Source organism: Pongo abelii, chromosome 10 (genome assembly GCF_028885655.2).
Source record: "Pongo abelii isolate AG06213 chromosome 10, NHGRI_mPonAbe1-v2.0_pri, whole genome shotgun sequence".
In the NCBI taxonomy this organism is placed as follows: Eukaryota; Metazoa; Chordata; class Mammalia; order Primates; family Hominidae; genus Pongo; species Pongo abelii.
The window spans coordinates 68,165,528-68,183,427 of record NC_071995.2 but is presented as its reverse complement, the minus strand read 5'-3'; positions in this window follow the sequence as shown (position 1 = coordinate 68,183,427).

The window sequence follows — 17,900 nt, the reverse complement described above, 5'->3', positions numbered from 1 at the left end:
AATTGGGTAAGTAATTATCATACTTGTTTTTATTAATCATTTAAAAATTTATACATAGCTCACATTTATTTTAATGTTTAATATTAGAAGTGTTTGGTTTTTATTTAGAAGTTTGGTGATATTTTTGTGACCAAAATATGCTATAGGAACTTAACTTTCACTTAATTAGCTTATGGCAAAATTGGTTTCACTATCTGTTGTTTTGCTTCAAGTCACAGTTTCCAAAAATCTATTGACAATGTTAAGTGAGAGCTTTCTCTACTTTCATATGCCTGAACTTTTATGACCACACACTGCCCCCTTAGTTAGAGGTGGACATCTTGCAAAAGGGTACTCCTTGTAGATAGACGTATGAGGCCAGTAGAAGGGTCAGAATCTGCTCATTATCACTATTGAGAAAATAAATTACAATAATCCAAGGATGGACTATTTTGTCCTCTTCATGGGTGCAATTTGGCAAATGATGTTTTAGAGAAATCAAGTATAAATTAATCTCAACTGTTTTCATCTTTATTTTCTAGGGTGATTTGATTATTGTACTGAGTAAAACAAATAGGCACTGGGGCAAAGTGGTATGTATATATGAAAAAGATACTTAAAAATAATAAAATTATTTATTATGTAGTTTCCTAAATAATAATAATTACTCTTGGTATCCACATGGAGTATTTTTGTTGCTGTAAACTTTTATAGCATAGAGCATTATAGCAATTATCCATGAAAATGTGAAGTTGAAAAGAACATTTGAGAATAGCTAGTACAACATCATAATTTTACACATGGGGAAACTGAAGCCCAGATAGATTTGGTGACTTTCCCAATGATACAGAGCTGGCTCGTGGCAGAGGATCATATCAGACATAATCCTATGTCTTTCAGCTCTTCGTCTGACAGTCTTCCCACTCCCATGCAGACTATACAGATAATTACTTTAATGTTAAAAATTAGTTTATGCACATACTTAAAATTGTGCTTAAAAAGTAGTTCTCTAGCTTGGCCACACATAGAAATCACCTGGAGGTCTATTAAAAGCACCAACACCAGGTTGCACCTCAGATGGATTACATCATAACATCTGGGGATGGTATCCAGGCATCAGTAGTTTTCAAAGATCCCCAGGTGATTCCAATGAGCACCCAAGTTTGAGAACAACTCTACTAAAATAATTATAATGAAAAAACAAGTGTCTTCTGTTCCACTGTTTCTGACTCCTTAGTTCTACTTTCTGTGGCTGTTTTTCTCAAAGTTTGGACCTAAGAGCAGTAGCATTGGCATCACCAGTGAGCCTTTTATTTATTTTTTCTTTTTGAGATGAGGTCTCACTCTGTCACCCAGGTTGGAGTGCAGTGGCATGATCTTGGCTCTCTGCAACCTCCGCCTCCCAGGCTCAAACAATCCTCCCACCTCAGCACCCCCAGTAGCTGGGACCACAGGTGTGCACCACCATGCCTGGATAAGTTTTGCATTTTCTGTATAGGGAGGGTTTCGCCATGTTGCCCAGGCTAGGAGTGAGCTTGCTAGAAATGTACGTTTGAGGTTCCACAAAGCTGGAGGCATCATGGTACCTGACTTCAAACTATACTACAAGGCTACAGTAACCAAAACAGCATGGTGCTGGTACCAAAACAGAGATATAGACCAATGGAACAGAACAGAGGCCTCAGAAATAACACCACACATCAACAACCATCTGATCTTTGACAAACCTGACAAAAACAAGAAATGGGGAAACGATTCCTCATTTAATAAATGGTGCTGGTGAAACTGGCTAGCCATATGTAGAAAGCTGAAACTGGATCCCTTCCTTACACCTTATACAAAAATTAATTCAAGATGGATTAAAGACTTAAATGTTAGACCCCAAACCATAAAAACCCTAGAAGAAAACCTAGGCAATACCATTCAGGACATAGGCATGGGCAAGCACTTCATGACTAAAACACCAAAAGCAATGGCAACAAAAGCCAGAATAGACAAATGGGATCTAATTAAACTAAAGAGCTTCTACACAGAAAAATAAACTACCATCAAAGTGAACAGGCAACCTACAGAATGGGAGAACATTTTTGCAATCTACCCATCTGACAAAGGGCTAATATCCAGAATCCACAAAGAACTTAAGCAAATTTACAAGAAAAAAACAGCTCCATCAAAAAGTGGGCAAAGGATATGAATAGACACTTCTCAAAAGAAGAAAGTTATGCAGCCAACAGACACATGAAAAAATGCTCATCATCACTGGTCATCAGAGAAATGCAAATCAAAACCACAGTGAGATACTGTCTCACACCAGTTAGAATGGCGATCGTTAAAAAGTCAGGAAACAACAGATGCTGGAGAGGATGTGGAGAAATAGGAATGCTTTTACAGTGTTGGTGGGAGTGTAAACTAGTTCAACCATTGTGAAAGACAGTGTGGCGATTCCTCAAGGATCTAGAACTAGAAATACCATTTGACCCAGTGATCCCATTACTGGGTATATACCCAAAGGATTTTAAATCATGCCACTCTAAAGACACATGCACACGTATGTTTATTGAGGCACTGTTCACAATGGCAAAGACTTGGAAGCAACCCAGATGTCCATCAGTGATAGACTGGATTAAGAAAATGTGGCACATATACACCATGGAATACTATGCAGCCATAAAAAGGATGAGTTTATGTCCTTTGCAGGGATATGGATGAAGCTGGAAACCATTATTCTGAGCAAACTATCACAAGGACAGAAAACCAAACACTGCAAGTTCTCACTCATAGGTGAGAATTGAACAATGAGAACACTTGGACACAGGATGGGGAACATCACACATCAGGGCCTGTCGTAGGGTGGGGGTAGGGGGGAGGGATAGCATTAGGAGAAACACCTAATGTAAACGACAAGTTAATGGGTGCAGCAAACCAACATGGCACATGTTTACCTATGTAACCTGCTCATTGTGCCCATGTACCCTAGAACTTAAAGTATAATAAAAAAAAACAAAATTAAACAAAAACAAACAAACAAAGAATATCTGAGGTTCCAGTTAACTGTAATTATTCATGTTAAAATTAGCCTTACCCTATAAGGTATCATTTTTCACTATTTTTAGCAGTATCCTCTATATTGACCTCCATGTCTAAATAGTATGTTCATAATCCTATTTCTTAATTTGACAATTTTATACTTCATCTATTGAGTTCCTGTTATGGCAAATAAGGATTTATTTAGTTTTTTGTACTTTTCCCCCTCCTCTCATCCTTCCAGTGGAGTTCTATCACAATATTTTGCTAAATCAATTACTCTGTGTTTATGTTATTAATACTACAAAAATATTGTTCCCTGCAAAGCTAAATAAACCTGTGCTTATATACCTTTTATTATATACTTAATTTTTTTTCTAAGATTAATAATTGCCTGGTTTGTTTATTGGTTCATTTTCTATGTATCTACTCTTAATTTTTAAATATGCTCTACTAAATCTGTTATATGCCTACTAATATAATTTTCAGGTATTCAAAACAAAGATATTTTGCCCATCTCATTTGGAAACCTATGCCCTCACCTCTTCATCCATTTGCTCTGATTTGAACTGGTTATTTTCTGAAGTCAGCTATGCAGTTGACATTCTGGATCTTGCCCTTGACCTTTCTTTCTCCCACTATATCCAGTCTGCAGGCAAATATGCTGCCTTTACCTTCAAAATGTATCTGGAGTCTGATCCCATCTTTTTTTTTTTGAGATGGAGTCTCACTCTGTTGCCCAGGCTGGAATGCAGTGGTGCGATCTCAGCTCACTGCAACCTCCGCCTCCCAGATTCAAGTGATTCTCCTGCCTCAGCCTCCCAAGTACCTAGGATTACAGGCATGCACCACCACACCCATTACAGAAATGCACACCTAATTTTTGTATTTTTAGTAGAGACAGGGTTTCCCCATGTTGGTCACGCTGGTCTCAAACTCCCGACCCCAGATGAGCCACCTGCCCGGGCCTCCCAAAGTGCTGAGATTACAGGTGTGAGCCACCACACCCAGCCTGATCCCATCTCGACCTCCTCTGCTACCATCCTGCCCAAGCCACCATCATCTCTCTTAAACACTGAAATAGCCTGCTTAACTCTTCCACCCATTCCCCTTTTCAGCTAAAAATGTAGCACAAATCATGTCTCATATTTATTAGTTAAGTGCAAGCAACAAAAGGAACCATATGTCATTTGGGAAATGTTTGTTTCTTTTTCCAAGTGTGTATGTAGGGTAAGGGTTTCAGGCGGAAGTTGGTGGTGATGGTAAACAGACTACAGGTATGGGAATTCTATATACATTCTCACTGACTGGCCTGTAGCAGATCAATGTTATGGAAAACAGAAAAAAATTTTAACATTTCCACAACAAGTACTTACTATGCATTGTGAGGTTAAAGAAGTAGAAGAAGATTCTTGCTTGTGAAAATTTACAAATTTCTGTAGGAGATAAAACATGTACATATTCCACACTGAAAGAACAAAACAATATTTGATTATATGTAGAAACTAGTATTATAGACTCCTTAGAAATTCAGAGAGAGAATGCAACATTTTGGTTGACTAATAATATATTAAAAGCAGGATTTGAGTTTGAATTTAAAATATGGTTGATATTAATATTTTACTTCCAGTGACTGCAAGGAGAATTTTAGACTGAGATAATGATGATGACATTAAAGATATGCAACAGGAAGTTTTATTAGGGTTCTCCAGATAAATGAAAAGCAATAAGATAGAAAGGTAAATGTTAATAGATTAGATAGAGAAGAGCGTTATTATGGGAATTGGCTCACATTACTTTGGAGACTGAGAAATTCCATTAAATGCCATCTACAAGCTGGAAAGCCAGGGAAGCTGGTAGCATCGCTCAGTCCAAGTCCAAAGTCCTGAGAACTTCAGGCAGTAAGGGGATGCTGGATTAAGTCCCAGTGTTCAAAGATCAGAGAACCTGGAGTTTTGATGTGCCAGGGCAGAAGATGAGTGTCTCAGCTCCAGAAGAGTGAGCAGATTCAGCTTTCTCTTGCCCTTTTGTTCTATCCAGGCCCTCAGCCAATTGGATGGTGCTCATCCATGGGGGAGGGTGGATCTTCCTTACTCAGTCCACTGATTCAAATGCCAATCTCTTCCAGAAACAGCTGCACAGATATACTTAGGAATAATGCTTTACCAGTTATTACCAGCTGGGTATACCTTAACTCAGTCAAGTTGGCATCCAAAATTAACCATCACAGAAATATACACCCAATTTAAAGAGAATGTGGACCAGGACAATTTGATATGTAAGATTTGTGCCAAGGAGTAGCTGAAAATAAGATGAAATGGATAGATAGGTTTTTATTCATGTTCAGTATCTAGTGGATCGGTTCCACTTATCTTATTGATTTAATTAACCTTTGATATATCATGGGCAATTATAATAGTTCTCAGCTAACCCAAGAAAATAGATTTATTATTACCTCCTTCTTATAGATGAGGAAACTTGAGGCCCAAGGAGGTTAAATAACTTGCCTAAGGTCAAAAGACTAAGAATGTGGTGTAGTTAATATCTGAACCTATGCAATCTCATTTCTGAGCCTGTGCTCTTAAACACTGCCTTTACTGGCTTTCCTTGTCTATCATATATGTTACAAATATCTTTTCAATTTCTCATTCATAATTTTAATTTTGTATATGGTCTTTCTTACTGGATGATATTTAAAATTTTATGTAGAGGCCACGTGCAGTGGCTCATGCCTATAATGCCAGAACTTTGAGAGACCGAGGCAGGAGGATCACTTAAGCCCAGGAGTTCAAAGTTGCAGTGATTCACTGGGGCCTGTCAGGAGGGGCGGGGTAGGGGGAGGGAGAGCATCAGGAAAAATAGCTAATGCATGCTGGGCTTAATACCTAGGCAGTGGGTTGATAGGTACAGCAAACCACAATGGCCCACATTTACCTACGTAACAAACTGGCACATCCTGTACATGTATCCTGGAACTTAAAATAAAATAACAAACAAAAGTTGCAGTGACATGATTGTGCCACTGCACTCAAGCCTAGGCAGCAGAGCAAGACTCTGTCTCTAACAAAAATTAAAATTTAAAAAAATCACAAAATTTTATGTAATCAAAGTTTCAATATTTTTCTTAATTTTATTTAGTTTTGTTTCATAAGAAAGGCTTAGTATAAAGAATAATAAAATATTTCCTATTATATTTTCTTTTGAATTTTTAACTTTTATTTTTAACTTTATGATAATTAATCATGAATCTTTTATTGTATTTGTCTATGGCCTGAAGTAGAGATCTAATTTTACTTTTCTTCCAAATGGCTAGCCAATTATCCTCAAAATATGTCCTTTTTTAAATGACTTGACATGCCACCTTGGTACAGTAGATGTTTAGAAATTTGCCAGTTGCTGGACATTCTACCAATAAGTGTTTCATTCTGGTTAAGAAGAATTCTTTTAAAAGTGTAACCCTGGAAGGAATATTAGTTAGAAACACTGTAATGTAAATTAGTTAGATAATACTGGGTATCTATTGATACCCAGCTGAGATAAACGTAGCTAAAAATAGTAATTTTGGCTCTGGAGGTCAAATCTTCCTGGGGACGACGAAGTTAAAAGTAGAAAAGTTAATTTTTAATGTGGCATGAATGAGAGAAACTATTGTCTTCTTCATATTGTTGTCATTGACAAAAATCTCTCACATTTTTTGATGATAATTACTGAAGTATAATCTGGCACCAATTGAAATAATAAGGACTTATAATATGGCTTTTTAGTAAGCAAATCACTCCAAATTTTTCTAATATTTTTCAGCTTTAAACCAATGAAAAAGCCATAAAAAAAGCCATAAGGATAAATAGTCCAATGAAGGCTCTTTCTTTGTAAATGTGAAACTAAGATCGATTTTGGGAGAAAATGTCAAATCTTTTCATTTCCTCTGGGGACAGCATTATGCAGGTATGTTAGTAGTCTTTCTGTAGAGTATCAGGAAATCCATCTGCAAATAATGAATAATTTCCTCCCATTTCACTATGTGCATGCTCTGAACAATTAATGTCCTTACTTGCCTTCACAATGGTTCAGTGTGATCTAACACAGATTGAGCCATCTGTCTGTGTTTTCTTCCATTTGCAACATTTGTTCTTCCTGCTGATCTGACTGCTTCTTTTCTGTGCTTTCTGATTCAGATTGAGCAAGCTTTCCCAGAAATGTACTTGTTAGCCAGAAGCAAGTCTCTTGGACTACAGAAATATAAAATATTCTCCTACTATATTCATCCTGTTAGTAACGTTTTTAAAAACCTTTTTAAAAAAAGTATATTGCCTGGAAAGCATACCAGGTTCTTACAGAATTTTTAACCTCTTGGCAAAATCAAATATATGTAAATCTAAAATCATGTTTGGAAGAAATAAATACAATTTTCTGTAAATGTGGTCCTGAGGATCATTAGTGTCTTGTTCTAGTGAAGTTCCAACATTTCTTCTTAAGAAGAGCATCTCAGTACATCCTACTGGAATCAGCTGGCTTCCTCTTGAAGTACATTCTTTTCATGTTCCATCAGTGAAAGTCTTTTGGTGATAAATCCTGTTTTCAATTTGTTTTGGATAGTATCTTTATTTTATTTTCCTTCTCAGAAGATCTTTCAATTGTATATTATTTCATTATCTTCTGACTCCTTTTTTTAAAGCAATGGGGTCTTGCTCTGTTGCCTAGGATGGACTCAAACCCCCTGGCTCAAGCAATTCTCCCACCTCAGCTTCCTGAGTAGCTGGGACTACAGGTGCACAACACCACACCTGGCCCATTGTTATTATTAATAAATTAAGCTGTCAGTTTAATTGTGTCCCCTTTGTTGGTAATCTGTCATTTCCTTCTGGTTGCTTTTAAGATTTCCTTCTTGTCTTTGTTGTTTTGCAGCTTCACTCTATGTTGGGGTGGGAATTTCTTTTATTTATACTGTTTGGGATTTGTTGACCTTCCTGAATATGATAACTGATTTCTTTCATCAACTTTTTAAAATTATTAGTCATTATTTCTTTAAATATTACTTCTCCTTATTTGACTTACCTCTTCCTGGAATGCTAATTAGCTCTTCTCACTCTATATTCTGTTTGTAAACTTCTCTATACCTGTCTGTCTCTCTGAGCTGCAATTTGAATATTTTTTCAATTTTATAATCCATTCATTAATTCTAATTAGCTGTATCTAATCTGCTTTTTAACCTTTTGATTGAGTTTTAAATTTCATTACATTTTCATTTTTGAAAGTTCAGTATGGTTAGTTTTCAAATTTTCCTGATGAGTTTTGTCTCATTGATTTGTTTTTCTTTGCTCATATTTGTCAATCCCTGTTATATTTCTGAAGACATAGTTAACAAATTTTTTTATCTAATAGTTTCAATACCTGAAGTATGTCAGGGTCTTGTTATTCACTGTGCTGTTTACTCCTGTTTCTGATGGCTTATTTTCTTTTGTGTTTGTGATTTTAAAATTGTTATTAAATAATACTTGGAACTTTATCTGTAGAAATTCCTTGAAACTAGCATAAATGTACGCTCCTCTAGGGAGAGGGGCCTACAAACACAACACACCCAACTCCACTTAAGTTTCAACCTTCCATTAATGTAGATTTAGGCCCTAAATTCTTGTGAGGATCAGAAAAAGGTCACAGTTTTCTGTGGAGAGACTTAAGCAAACAAACAAACTTTTATCCAGAGCCAATGCTGAGACAGGTTGTCTATTTGATTACAAGGTCAAGTTTCTTTTTTTTCTAGTTCACTCTTTCCCTGAGATGGTAGGCCTTCCAGGGCTCCACCTTTATGCAGCATGATCTTTGTTCCCATACTCTCTTCTGCGCAGTAGCTCTAACCTACCATGACTCAGAGTTGGCCAAGAATTTGCTGGCTGCAGAGTTTTCATATCTTCCTGATCTTGTGTTCCTGATGCAGTCCTATATTTGGTGGATTTCTCTTAGTTTATTGCAGGTTCATTCAATAATTAAAGTGAACTATCTTTAATTTTATAGAACATTTTTAGATGTTCTGTGGAAGGAAGGTTTTTTGGATTTCTCCAATATTCTACCACGCTACTGATATTATTTCTCTTTCATTTTTGAAAGATAATTTCACTAAATATAGAATTTTAGGTTGATTTTTATTTCTTTCAACACTTTAAGTATTTCACTCCATTCTCTTCTTGCTTGCATCATTTCTGATGAGAAGTCTGCTATGCTTTATTATCTGTTTTTCTGTATATGTAAGGTGTTTTTTCCACCTTGCTTAAAAAAATTAATATTTTTGGTATAAATTTAAGGGGTACAAGTGCAGTTTTTTTACATTAATATATATTGTAGTGGTGAAGTCTGAGCAAGATTTACTTTGTCTTTAGTTTTCTGAAATTTGAATATGCTTAGGTGTGGGTTCTTTCTGTTTTTGTATTTATACTATTTGGTATTTTCCGAGCTTGCTGTATCTGTGGTTTAGTGGCTATCATTAATTACATTAATTAAGGAAAATTATGGGCCATTAATCCTTCAAATGTTTCTTCTGCTCTGTTTTTTCTTTCTTTCTCTGATATTACAATTATATATATGTTTCATCCTTTGCAATTGTCCCACACTTCTTGGATGTTCTGTTCTGTATTTTTTTATTCTTTTCACTCTTTGCGTTTCAGTTTGGAAATTTTCTATGGGACTATTTATCTAAAAGGTCATTGATTCTTTCCTCAGCCATCTTAAGTCTACTGATGAGCTCACTGAAAGCATTCTTCATTCCTGTCACTCTATTTTTATTTCGGGCATTTCTTTTTGATTCTTTTGGAGAATTTCCATCATTTTGTTCATATTACCATCAGGTCTTGTGTTTATCTACTTTTTCCTCTAGAGCCCTTAACATACATTTTAAATTTCCTATCTTATAATTCCAACATCTGTGACATAACTGAGTCTGGTTGTTATGGTTGCTGTATTTTTTCAGACTATTTTTTTTCTTGCGTTTAGCTTGCTTTGTAATTTTATGTTAAAAGCTAGACATGTTATATCAGGTAGTAGGAACTGAGGCAAATAGGACTTTAGTAAGAGGATGTATGTCAATCTAGCTAGGCATCAGAGACTTCAAATTTCTCCAGTGTTCTGGGATTTTTGTTTTTATTTTGTCTCCAGTCTTCATATGTACCTCATATGTACTGTTCTTCAAAGACAGTCTGTGTCTTGCAGCTCTTTCAGCTATATTCCACTGTTATTATATTTGAGACTTGCCAGTATGGTGGTAGGGTATGTGGGAGGAGAAGCACTTCATAGTTTTCTGATTGACTGTCACTCTTAGTGGTCTAAGCCTTGAGTCTATGGCCTTCACCAATGTTTCTGTCCTTTTTTCAGTGTTATAGCATTTATCTCCTACTCTCCACTCTCTGGCTGCAGTGTTGTCAATCTATTTCCTAAGGCTTGTCTCCAGTTGACTATGGTCTCTCTCTCCACCCTTAAATGAAATAGGAAGGCCAAAAGGGGCTGAAGTGGGCAGGAATTCTTTTTCCCCACCTGGGATAAGTTATCAGAATTGTACTTTGGCAAAGAAGTTTTCTCTGGAGAGTAGGCCTTCGTTATGGAGAAGGATCTACATGTGGTTTGCACATAGATCCCCTTCAGAAGCCCCCTTTTCCTGCCAGAACCAAGAGTGAATTTTTCTGGGATCTTCATGATGAAAACTTGGTGAGACTCAGAAAGACCATAAAAGTGTGAGACCTGCAGTCTCCAGGAGTTTCTTATTCTCACACTAGTCTACACTCAGCCTCCAGCAATTTATCAAAACTATTACTTTTAAGTGTTTCTAACAGTTTATGTCTCCAGTGGCTTCGCTCCAAGTTAAGCAGATATAAGTTGCCTTATTTCTCTGGGAGAACATGCCTCTGCGGATTTCAGGATGGTGGTTTGATCCAAAGCATTAGTGCTATGATGGGTCCAAGTAGTCATTGATTTTTTAGTTTGATCAGATTGTTCTTGTTGTAAAGAGGTCAGTGACAACTTCTAAGATCTTTAAATGTTGGAGCTGAAACAAGTTTACTACTGACTTAAGAGTTTTGGTATAGTTTGGGTTCTTTGTTTTCAAACAAAAGAAACTGTTCAGCTAACTTAAGTGAAAAGATATTTGTCAGAAGGATATTAAGAACCAAGGCAGCTCTGGGCATCAGTAAACAAGAACTATAGGAAAGTTTTATCAGCAAAATTTTAGTTAAAACATCTCCACTAAGTGTTCAACTGTTTTCAATACATTTATTCATCTACTCAAGATTCCAATTTCAGGAATTCTGGGACGAAGGTGTTGAGGTGGCTGCAGAGTTTTAAAATATTCTTGAATTCTTGCATAAAATTAGAGGAAGCAGCTAGATAGCAAAACTATCTGGAGATCATTTACAACAGAACTAGATTATAAGATGTCCCCCAAAGCCTAAAATACCAATATCTTCAGGCCTGTGGTTATCATTGTCTTTGTTGAAGAAACCTATAAAATTCAGGATGATGATGATTTTTATAAGGACGGAATAGTCTTTGGGATGAGCTAAATGAAGGGGGTTCTGAAATGACTGAAAAAGTTCTTTACTTAATGTAGATTGTAGTTGAAAGATTGTTTGCATTGTAGTAATTCACTAAACCATATATTTGTGGTTTTTGCGGTATCTGTGTTTTATAATAAAAAGGCTATAAATTTTTAAAATTATATTCTAGAAAAAGAATATAATTATCTGGCCTAATTTGTTATACAGGGATATCCTGTATGGGATATGTCAGTCCCATCAGATTGTGTTCATAGGGTTAGAAGTTATTCCCCAAAAAGAAATAAGGTTCCTTGCAGATGGATAAATGAATGCTAGGCTGCCCAAACCCAATAATTTTCTATTACAATACAACATTTTTATAGATTTGGGATAGCCCTCTTGTGGTATATATCACTTCTATTTTTGTAAGCAGCAAACAAATTATGTGAGTAAGGCCATTCAAAAGAAGAAAGTTCTAAAATTCAGCCACTAGGAAATGAACGAATTAAAAAAAAATAGTTTTATAAGCAATGGTTTTACAAGTGTTAGTGTGTAGCTAATTAAAGACGACACTTTAACAATATTTATAATGAACAAATATATTGAATATGGAGTACTTTTCCCATTGCTTATTTTTGTTGACTTTGTTAATGATCAGATGGCTGTATGTGTGCAGCTTTATTTCTTCATTCTATTCCATTGGTCTATGTGTCTGTTTTTGTACCAGTTACTGTAGTCTTATAGCATAGTTTGAAATCAGGTAATGTGATACCTCTAGCTTGAACTGAATTGAGAATAAATGTGCTGTAAGAAAGTGAAGACAAAAATATAGACTATGGCTAGAAGTCTGAATGAGAAGAGAAAATAGTTGGTGGTATTAGGAGGAATATGAATTAAGGCGTTGATTTTTTAACATGAGAGAAACTAATTATCATCTGAGAGCATGCTGCTAGTAGAGAAGGAAAATTTCACCTGGTGAAAGAGAAAGGTAGTAAGGTCAAGAAGAGGTGAGAGAGTCTGGGATCAAGGACACAGCTAGAGCTGTTACATAAGCATATGTAATATTTTTTTCTTTAGTGAAACCACTCAAACATAACTTGTATAATTCACATATTACCTTAGTTCTTTGAGGCAACCTTAGATATGGGTGAGACTGACTTAATCCAACATTATCCTGTGGATTGTAGACTTACAAAATTTTTGTTAAGATTTATATGAATTTCCTGGGAGCTTGTGTTCTCATAGTCATTTCTTACTCTGGCTTTTTTTTTTTCAATTTACTCAGTCTAGTTTATAGATCATACACCACCCTGTTCATGTAGCCTATGTTTCATAGCATGTTAACTCAGTTTTGGATTTTGGGCTTTTTCCTTAATAAGGCTATTAAAAACATTTGGCAGAGCACAGTGACTCACGCCTGTAATCCCAGCAGTTTGGGAGGCCGAGGCAAGCAGATCACCTGAGGTTGGGAGTTCAAGACCAGCCTGACCAAAATGGAGAAACCCTGTTTCTACTAAAAAAATACAAAATTAGCTGGACATGGTGGCTCATGCCTGTAATCTCAGCTACTCAGGAGGCTGAGTCAGGAGAATTGCTTGAACCCGGGAGGCGGAGGTTTCAGTGAGCTGAGATCGTGCCATTGCACTCCAGCCTGGGCAACAAGAGAGAAACTCTGTCTCAAAAAAAAAAAAATCACATTCACAGCATATATATATAGACATTTTTGCTGAAGGCTGGTAATATGCAGGGATTCATTTCATATCACAGTAAAATAAAAACTCAACTTGAGGTCAGCCTCCTGTACTTTTCTTATTCTTCTCAGTTTCTGTCCTCTTCTCTAAGGAGCAAAATCTCAGTTTCTCTTACTCTTTAGTAGCAGAATAATTTAGTTCTCTATGTCCCCTATACCTAAAGTCAGCTTGAGGAAATCGTGGCCTATCAAAACCCAGTAAAGTGCTCAACAGAACAAATGGGCCTTCTTTAGAAATGTTTTTTGCATCCCTCACATAAATTTGTAGCCAATTTCAAGTCTTTTTCTTTTTCAGGGCTCATAATGAAAAATATATATATATTTTAAGAATATGCCATTAGACAAAATAATACTATATCTGAGCTGGAAGAAAACTTAAACACTGCCCCTTACCCCTGTATTTTACCAAAATGAATGAGGCAGGTCATATAGTTTTCATACTCTTGAGCTTCTAAAACTCTTATATAAACGTTTTAGTTTATGAAACACCTCAAGTTTCCAAACCAGATCATGTTTTTCATTAAGACACCAAAGTCACATAATTTCTTCAATGTTTAATTTAAATTGTGATGTCATTGATAGGGATCTTTTATTGGCCATCATGGTACACTGTCATTACATATTCCTAAAAATCCCTATGTCAGATTTACTATTCTCTCTACTATGAGAAAAAAAATCTGAATTTGCTTTGGTAACTGCTATACCTCACTTTTCTTAAGTTAATGAAGCTTTCCTCTGAAAAAGCCAAGAAGGTTCTATATCTTTTCCTGAGGATGGTTTGTTGAGTCTGTATGGCGAATCAAGAAAACGGTTTATAACATTAAATTTGCCACTAGCTGCTTATGTCAACTAGTTATGTCAGTTATGATATAACCAAACCTAATTATTTATTAATTGCCTCTTCACAGAGATGAAATAAAGAACAGAAAGAAAGTGTTTGAGAATAGCTTAAAAATTAAAAGCAACTTAGAAGACATGAACATAGCGAAATGACCCAGTGAGTCAAACATAGTGCTCTAGGGATGCTGAAGTGACCAATCAATGATGAGGAAGATGACAAGTACATATCACATGCTGTCCTCACCTGTGAGACGGTATCTAAAATATCAAAAAGAATACACAGGAAGTATTTTAATAGGAGGATAAAAAGGAGCCTGTGATTTCAGAAAACGATGTTCCTGTATCCAAGGAAAATACTCTCCCAGGACAAACACAGCAGGCTTTCCAGGTTCAAGATGTCGTTCCAGATTCCAGATTCAAGAAGCCATTAATGCAAATTTAACTTAATGAAAAAGATTTCATGCTGTGTCTATAAAATGTGATTAGAAATCATTACAGTGGCCAGGCGCGGTGGCTCACTCCTGTAATCCCAGCACTTTGGGAAGCCGAGGCGGTTGGATCATCCGAGGTTGGGAGTTCGCGACCAGCCTGACCAACATGGAGAAACCCCGTCTCTACTAAAGATACAAAATTAGCCGGGCATGGTGGCACACGCCTGTAATCCCAGCTACTCGGGAGGCTGAGACAGGAGAATCACTTGAACCCAGAAGGTGGAGGTTGTGGTAAGCCGAGATTGTGCCATTGCACTCCAACCTGGGCAACAAGAGCAAAACTCCATCTCAAAAAAAAAAGAAATCATTACAGTAACATTAATAAAAGTAAGATGACAAAATATCTGAGGCATGGATAGCATAAAAGGCACCATTACTAAGAGAAGTTACCTATTGCTGAAACATGGAATTGTAAGAATAGAGAAAGTGGGGAGATTACCATCCAATGAGCAACATAAGCTTAGATGAGGGAGGCCTGGGTTTTGTGGAGAAGAGGTAAATGATAACTATAATGTCTAAAGACTAAGAAAATCAGAAAGACTGCTCAGCAGGCAAGAACATTTTATTTGATGCTGTATTACCACATGTGAAAAGAACATCTTATCTGATTCTGTATGTATTAGTCTGATTCTATGCATGCCAGTAGTGTTATATTTCTGCACTGGACATGGGAAAATTGTAAACATCAATGATCAGATGTTTTCTAGGACCTTCTGAGGAGTCACAGAATCCTTCAGAAAGAGGAGACTGGAGTTGGGAACTTAAAGCAAAAATTAATGGAATATTGATTGGGTTTGAGATACGTGTGAGCCTAATAATTCACAATTGAACAGTGAAGAATAATAGTGTAACTGCCATTTATTGAGTACGTTCACTATACCAGGTACTGTACTACTCATTTTACAAATTGAATCTCATTTAACTTACATAATAAATGAGGCATTTTTTTCAGTTTTAGAAATGAAAAAAAAAAAATGAGATGAATTAGATGCATTCCAAAGACTGGAATCTGTAACTTAATAGGAAGTTCCAAGATGGCATGTTTATACAAGAAAAGCTTGGTAATCTCAACCCAGGGATGATGAGATAGTATCATCTACTTTGTGCTTTATTGCAGAAATTAAGACATGAGCTAAACTTGGGTTATTAGTGGAGAAGTAATTATCAAAATCTTGTCTTCACCTTGCTACCTTTTCAAACACTAATCACTAGCTGATATTACTATGCTAAACACGTGAATAGAATCCCAAATATCATGGAGGTTATCTTCTAATAAGGGAAAAAGATCACAGACAAGTAGATAAATATTAAAGTAATTTCAGATGAAGAAAACGTGATGGTAAGATGGGTGAGGTTAACTTTAATTAGGGTGGTTAGGGAAGGTTTCCCTGAGGAGGCAAAATTTGAGCTGATTGTCAATATGAAGTCAGCCATCTGAAGATAAACATAATTTCAGATAAACAAAGTAAATATTTGGGAAATTTTCTGATTATTAAATACGGATGGTCTATTTTATAGCCCTGTACTGTTTCAGAATTGACAATATTTCATTGAATGAAGAGTTTCAGTATGTCCTAGGAAGTATTTCCCCTCTTTTAATATTTAAACACTCAGTGGTCCCGTTTGTTTCTAAGATTCCACTATCAATATACTGGCTAGCCTCTTGTATGGAGGCCTCTTGTGGTCTTTTCTTCTGTTCCTGCTCCTAAAGGAGAAAGCATCTCCCTAGCTGTGGTAGATCGTTTATAAAGACTGCTACAATAATTCTTCCCATCTGTATAGATTTTTTTTTTTTTTTTTTTTTTGAAACAGAATCTCGCTGTCTCTCAGGCTGGAGTGCTGTGGTGCGACGTCGGCTCACTGCAAGCTCCGCCTCCCGGGTTCATGCCATTCTCCTGCCTCAGCCTACCGAGTAGCTGGAACTACAGGCGCCCGCCACCAAGCCCGGCTAATTTTTTTTGTTTTGTTTTGAGACGGAGTCTCGCTCTGTGACCCAGGCTGGAGTGCAGTGGCGCAATCTCGGCTCACTGCAAGCTCCGCCTCCCGGGTTCACGCCATTCTCCTGCCTCAGCCTCCTGAGTAGCTGGGACTACAGGCACCCGCCACTGCACCCGGCTAATTTTTTGTATTTTTAGTAGAGACGGGGTTTCACCGTGGTCTCGATCTCCTGACCTCGTGATCCGCCCGCCTCGGCTTCCCAAAGTGCTGGGATTACAGGCTTGAGCCACCGCGCCCGGCTAATTTTTTGTATTTTTAGTAGAGACAGGGTTTCACCGTGTAGGCCAAGATGATCTCAATCTCCTGACCTCGTGATCCGCCCGCCTCGGCATCCCAAAGTGCTGGGATTACAGGCCTGAGCCACGGCGCCCGGCTTCCCATCCGTATACATTTCTTTGCAACTGTGATTTTGCTACTTCTTTCGTCAAGTGGTGAAATCCTTTCTCTGCACCCTTAAAACTGGGCTGGCATTCTGACCTGCCTTACCAATAGAATGCAACGGAAGTAATATTTTGGGACTTCTAAGCCTAGGCATTAGGAAACCTTTGAAGCTTTTGCTCTTATCCTCTTGGAATGTTGCCATCACCACGTGAAGATGCCCCAGCCAGTCTCCTTGAGGATGAGGAGACCACATGGAGACAAAAGGCCAGCCAAAGCTGTCACCCAGCAGACTTTTGAGTAAGGCTATCTTGGACCATGCGTCCCAAGTGACCTCCAGATGACAGCATCTGCATGAGTGACCCAATGTGAGGTCAGCAGACAAACCATTCAATTGAAACCAGCTCATGTTTCTGACCCATAGAATTATGAGCAAATAAAATGTTTGTCATTTTAAGCCACTAAGTTTGTTATGCAGCAATAGATTATTATGAAACTAGCTAAGCTCCAAAAATCTTTCTCTGGGGCTTTATGTCATTTTGCTCTGAACTTTGCTGACTGAATGCTTCTTCAAGAGGTCTCTTGAAAGATGCCAGAATACATTACACTAAGCTTTCACTCATTTAAAAAATTATTTCCCTTCAAGAATATGTATCAGCAGAATTGAAAGATTGGTTCTACTCTTTGATGGAGAAAGGATTCTTCACTTATTATTCTGAACTAATAGGCATATTATGATACCATTGAACCTGCACAGATAGATTCATAGTCCTTTCTCACTATTTCCAAACTCTTGCTTTCTTTTAACACAAACTCTAAATTCCCAGCTTAGGAACTTCTACATTCTGTGCTACTCACCAAGTATGGGTATCTGGCATTCTGAGTACCAAAATCTTGACTACTGTTTATCTATTGATTACTGGT